Source organism: Microtus ochrogaster, chromosome 19 (genome assembly GCF_000317375.1).
Source record: "Microtus ochrogaster isolate Prairie Vole_2 chromosome 19, MicOch1.0, whole genome shotgun sequence".
Taxonomy (NCBI): Eukaryota; Metazoa; Chordata; class Mammalia; order Rodentia; family Cricetidae; genus Microtus; species Microtus ochrogaster.
In genome coordinates, this window is record NC_022021.1 from 40,254,839 (window position 1) to 40,261,910 (window position 7,072).

Sequence of the window (7,072 nt, forward strand, 5' to 3'; positions counted from 1 at the left end):
TATGTCTAGGGGGATAAAGGTGACTAGCAGAAGGATCCTGCAATAAAAGCAGAATTGAGGAATAGCAGGAGAGTATGATTAATATACAATATGCATGTGTGCAAAATTTGTGAAAAAATCTCAATAAATTTTGTAAGAAAATAAATTCTGCAAAGCTTATTTTATTTGTGTACAGTCCAATTTGTGAAGCAATGAGTTTTTATGAGGTTATTTATAGGAGTATAGGTGAGGGGTTACTTACAGAAATATAATTGACTCAAAGACACCTGCATCACCATAAACTGTCAAAGAATAGGTGACAGATAGCTCACTAATCCTGGAAATCAGAAGCACACAACAAAGCCCACAGGCAGCTCAGTGTGCTGGGTCTTTTCAGGTAGCTTAGTGTGAGGATTTTCCGGGCATGTAAGCTGGTTTCTGTCTCTTTTAGGCAACTCAGCTCATCTGATCATTTCTCTCAGTAATTCACACTGCTTATGAATGCTTGGGAAGGGAGAGGTACCAAGGATTATTGTCCCTTTAGGAGACTTTCGGCAGCTATCCAGTTGCTTATGCTGAGTTTGAGGCACTTCCCTGCAAGGTAGAATGTTTTCTCTCCTCTTAGAATGTCTTGTTGTCTGATTTAGGTCTCAGCGTTGTGTATTAAAAAGTTACCCCGGGGAAGATGCTTTTGTTTCATTTTCCCTTGAACAACCTGTGCCTTAATGTGATTCCCTCCAAGATAGAAGGGTCTAATCTCAGAGGAAATTGCTACACAACTTCTAAACTAAATAACACCCTACCTCAAGTTGTTTATAATCATGGTATTTATCACAATGCCAAAAGCAAACTTGGAAGGCAAGTGCTGGCAAAGAACTGGCCGTGTTGTGATTGGTCTGATCATTGGTTTGAGGGAGAATTATGGGAATTTTTAGAATTTTTTGCTTGAAAAATCCATTGCACGCACAGATCTTATCAGGGTATTCTCTGAAAGGCTGGAGGAAAACGAAGATGATGGAGGCATAGTTAGCAAAATTTCTGAAGAGAGGGACATTTAAGAGATTTTCAAAAACTTTATTAATGCAACTGGTTTGATTAATTTGAATGCAGAAACTACGAAAATGAATCTTTTGCTTCACTGGAAGAATAGAGGCTGTTGACCTGGGGCTGAAAAACACCTGCACTTGGGAAGATCCCAGAATGGTTGAGCGGGTCATTGTAGACAATAGAGAGCAGCTGTGGGATCATTCTGGGTCTGGGCTATCTCAATGTTATATCTGATAGACCCACCGATTTCCCTGCAAATTTAATTTCTCTTTAACACTACGTAGTGTTAAATTGTGGATATTTGCTATATATTTTCTATCCGTTCATCTATGACAGGGCATTTGCCTTGTTCCTGATTCCTGGCTATAGTGAAGAGAGCAGAGCAAGTCCCTGTGGAGTAGGACTTAGACACGTTTTGGCATATGCCCATGTATGCAGCGGAACAACTGTGTCATATGGTAGATCTATTTTTACTTTTGATGATTTTTTTTACATGCTCATTTCTAGAATGGCTGTATTAATTTGCATTTCTTCTAACAGAGAATGAGGGCTCCGGCTTTTCCAAAACATCACCTGCATTTGTAATCAGCTGTTTTGGTGATCTTAGCCATTTCAAATGGAGTGAAATGAAATATCTAAGAAAGTGGTTTAAATTTGCATTTCCTTGATTGCTAAGGATGATGTACACTTTATATTATTTCTTAGTCATTTTTATTACTAAGAGCTCTATTGAGAACTCTTTGTTTAAGTCCTTAGTCCACTTTTAACTGGCTCATTCTTTTCTGGAACTTTGTTTTCTTTTTAGATCTTTGTATGTTCTGTGTATTACACATCTGCCTGATATACATATGACAATGATTCACTCCAATTTTTAATTGTCTGCTTGATTTATTTTCTTATTTTATCTTTTTGAGGTCTCAGTTATAATTTCTTGGTCTTAATTCCCAGTCAAATGTGATCCAGCTCATAAAATCCTTTCCTATCCCAATATTTTGTAGCACACTGTCTATATTTTCTTCTACCCAACAACTAAAATCAGGTTTTAAAGGGAGAATAGAAAGACCTTTGTTTCTTAGAAAATCTCTCTTTGGTTGTTTTTTTTATTAGTTTGAGAAAGGAAGTTACCAATATTCCAATATCTGGATGTATAAACTTAAGAAAGCAAACAGCATCATTACTTTTTTTTTTTTAAGGGAATAGAGAGAATTTATTCTATAGCCAGAAATGAGTGACCACATCCCTATACACACATTCAGTTCCTCCAAATACCATGTTTTATTCTGGATGTGCTTGCAGGAGATTTTAATAGTTACAGAACAAAGAAAGTAAGAAAAATCAAAGCATTCACAAAATACAATGGTAGAAGCACAGGTTTGGGGGTACCAGGAGTGGGGGAAGGTTGTACTGTAGGATTCAGATGACAGTCTCAGCTTTTGTACTAGTAAAAGCTAGTGATCTACTAAGAATAGAGCTTAAGATTTTGAGAGTTATAGGATCATTACTTTTTAAAGATCTTTGATGATAAAGCATCTGACGATCAAGAAGCAAGGGGGAAATTCATTGACGAATCAGTGAAGGTCAACGGTGATGAAAGTCTGATGTGAGAACGCTTATAATCATTATGATGCTTATAATCCAAACGGAATGTGCCTATTTTCCAGTCCAGTCCTCTGAAAGCCATTGACCGTAGCAATGAGGCCGCCTCTACAGGACCTTAAGTTGCAACTAATTAATTGTGCTACTACCTGTTGATAGAGCAAGCCTGCTCCCTGGTGAGCTCTGTGATAGGCCAGTATGCCCTTGCCCTTTTGAAGGACTTACTACATTCTAACCCATCCTTGAAGATGACTAAAGATTTGGATCCTCAGGGTCATTTCCTGATAAGTTTTCATAAACATTTGTGTCCAAGTTTCATGCTCATTGAAGGGAAGGTGAGCTGTTGCTGTAAGGATTTTGATTCCTCAATAGCTAGTCTGTTATACTCACTCGTATGACCTGTATATCCTTGGATTGATGAAAACATAATCTTAAAATTATTTATTTAACAGTATGCTAATAGTATTGGGTAAAAGTATGGATGTAGAAATTCAAAAAGAAGACAAAGAGGTGCTTCTATAGCTACTCAGAACACAATGATAATGACACAGTTGTGCACAGATAATCTGTCCACTGGTGACATGGAACTGATAAAGCTTTTTGAAGGATTGCTTATCAGTGAGAAAGACGTGATTGGTCTTTTGTCCGATTTTCCCAGCAATCTGAGAGAAGGAGTTATCAAGGGAGATTTTAATAGCTTCTCATTCCTTCGCTGATAGTTAAATTGCCACAATTATTTTGAATTATACTGATAATGGTAACAGTGGTAACGAAAGCCATATCAACATTACAGAGAAAAACACATATGCCGAGCACTTTGTGGATTCATAGCCAAACAAGTTAAAAAAGTGTCACTTTATCAAATCAAAGAGATGTAGAAGACAAGGTAAAGCAGGAAAATAACAGAAGACATTGTAAACTAAGAAGTCTACAGGTGACGGGAAGATTTAACCACCAAAAATGCCTCCTCGTGTGAGGAAAGCACATTTACCTAATGGAACTTGAACTCTTTGTACCTAAAACTTACAAAAGTCTAGCACACATTTCAATCAGAAGCCAGCACTACAGATCAAAACGGCAAGCTACCTTTCTGAACTGCTGTATTCTACATAGATGGTACACACTCTGGTGTGATGTGCTGCTCAATTGCCATGAACAACTGCTCTTTAGAGTATTAACTTTCTGTATCTCCACTAAATACCTATTTTGTATACGTAGAAAACAATGACTACTTATAAGGATTAAGCATTTTCATCTCCGATAACAATGGCTAAAAGAAACTGTCCACACGGTGGGCTGATATAGTAGCATCCTTTTTTGTTGTTGTTGTTAGCTCATTGCATATAAATTGTAATACACAAAATTTTAAAATTTTACCTTTAGGCTATGTGTAAAATGGGTTCATGAAACATGAACGTGATCATGGCTAAATGTCTTTTCAATCTATATCTTATTTATTTATTAAAGATTTCTGCCTCCTCCCCGCCACCGCCTCCCATTTCCCTCCCCCTCCCCCGATCAAATCCCCTCCCTCATCAGCCTGAAGAGCAATCAGGGTTCCCTGCCCTGTGGGAAGTCCAAGGACCACCCACCTCTTTCCAGGTCTAGTAAGGTGAGCATCCAAACTGCCTAGGCTCCCACAAAGCCAGTACGTGCTGTGGGATCAAAACCCAGTGTCATTGTTCTTGAGTTCTCAGTAGTCCTCATTGTCTGCTATGTTCAGCGAGTCCGGTTTTATCCCATGCTTTTTCAGACCCAGGCCAGCTGGCCTTGGTGAGTTCCCGTTAGAACATCCCCATTGTCTCAGTGTGTGGGTGTACCCCTCGCGGTCCTGAGTTCCTTGCTCGTGCTCCCTCTCCTTCTGCTCCTGATTTGGACCTTGGGATTTCAGTCCAGTGCTCCAATGTGGGAATGCTCCATTGCTGGTGGGAATGCAAACTGGTGCAACCACTTTGGAAAGCAGTGTGGCGGTTTCTCAGGAAATTCGGGATCAACCTACTCCTGGAACCAGCAATACCACTCTTGGGAATATACCCAAGAGATGCCCTATCATACAACAAAAGTATATGCTCAACTATGTTCATAGCAGCATTGTTTGTAATAGCCAGAACCTGGAAACAACCTAGATGCCCTTCAGTGGAAGAATGGATGAAGAAAGTATGGAATATATATATGGAATATATATATGGAATATATATAGTAGTACTACAAAGCAGTACTACAAAGCAGTAAAAAAATGACTTCTTCATTTTGCATGCAAATGGATGGAAATTGAAAACACTATCCTGAGTGAGGTAAGCCATACCCAAAAAGAGGAACATGGGATGTACTCACTCATAATTGGTTTCTAGCCATAAATAAAGGACATTGAGCCTATAATTTGTGATCCCAGAGAAGCTAAATAAGAAGGTAAACCCAAAGAAAAACATATAGGCATTCTCCTGGATATTAACCTTCATCAGGTGATGAAAGGAGACAGAGACCCACATTGAATCTATATCTATATCTATATCTATATCTATATCTATATCTATATCTATATCTATATCTATATCTATATCTATATATATTTGCAAATGTTCCACACTTTAAAATATAAAGAAGTCTTGAGCATTTTGAAAACGTGATAATCAGGTTTCTTGGGAGGACTACTCTAATTTCAGAACACATAATTCCACATGAGAGTACTTTCTTCTTAAAAGAAATGTCTGATGAAAGACATTGCACAAATATCTTTGTTCCCTAGTGAGCGAGTATTTTATTGGAAAAGTAAAATGTAACTTAACCATATCCTATGCCTAATGTATATGGTGCCTCTAAATTTGTTCTTGGTTTATTATATATTTCTTTAAGGATTTTACCTTGGAAAAACACACTGCCATAAATCATCATGCGTGCATGAACAACTACCAGTAGAATGGGAATCAAGCAGTTAAAACATGGGAGAAATTGAATACCCCCAATATGGAAAAAAAAGTGTTCAAAAATCAGAACCTCAAAGACATCAGTTAGAGAGGCCCGCATCCGGCAAGGTGCCTATCCCAGGAGGAGCCAGTTTCATGTCTGTGCTTGCTGTCAGTGAGTTGTTCCTGATCCTGCTTCTGAGCTCGTTTATCATCATCATCTCAAGGAGATGATAGCTAATGATGGGTAAATGAACATCAGTGATTTGTATTTGTGAGGATGTTTATTTGCCTGTTGAACATGATTTTTGTTAATACAGTCATTTTTCAATCTCTGCCAAGGTGCAGTGATTCATATCCACATAGATCTAAAAAAGTGCAAATTAATTTCCTGCCATCAATTCACTTTTCCCCTGAGCAAATTAGGAAACAAGGATAAAAGGATGTATAAGATAGGTAAAACTCCCAGAAAAGTCTATTAGCTATTCACTTGGACCTTATGGGATTTTAAAAGAAAACTTTCTGGACTGTATATAACTTTTTATATTATTTTAATATAAACATCTAAAGTTACATTTACTTGTAATTTGTAAAACGTGTTTTTAATGATTATTATTTTTTACTTCTTTTTTTAATTGTGTTGGTTGATATAGTTAGAGAGATAATCGTGTCTTGTAATCAATTTGTATAGTACCAAAGTCCTATTAAAAGTAGACTTTTAAGCCTTAAAGATATTCAATCAAAATAAATCTTTTGACATGGAATCTAAATGTATGTGACCCATGTTTTTATTATCCTGTGTAATGATAAATATGCTGTGGTTATACTGACTTATTTTGTTAGAGTGTAATGGGGGAGAAAATGGCCAAAGTATGTGCTACATATGTATGAATATCTTGTTATTTTGTAAAGTGAATATGTCCTAATTTAAGAGTTTAAAAGGAAATTAAAGAGCCAAACTACAATTCATCATTCCATTTTGCTTACATTCCAAGTAGAGGTCTTAAACTCTCCTATTTGAAGTAGTAGATACATAGAGCACATGAGTATGAACAATAAATATTCCTGATATGATATAGGTTACTGTGGTGTTGAATGATATTTCACCTTGACAACATTTAGAATCACGCAAGAAGCAGATCTGGATGTGTGTTTATGAGAGACTATCTATGTTGCACTGATGTAGGAAGATCAACTTAATGTGGATGAAACCATCCCCTAGGCAAGGGTCCTGAGTTACGTAAATTAGAAAGAATAAAAAACACAAGCATTCCCCTCCTTTAGCTTCTTGACTATTGGTAATAGTGTAACCAGTGGTTTCTAGATTGCACTGCCTCCACTTTTTGTTGGGATTCCCTGAACCCTAAAATTTTGAATCAAAATGAACCATTTGTACCATAAAACTCTTTTCTCAGGGCTTTTTTTTTTATTGAGAAAAAAAAAATTCCGCCTCCTCCCAGCCTCCCACTCCTCCCACCCTCCCCCCACTCCTCTCCCCCTCCCTCTCGAGTCTGAGGAGCAGTCAGGGTTCCCTGCCCTGTGGAAAG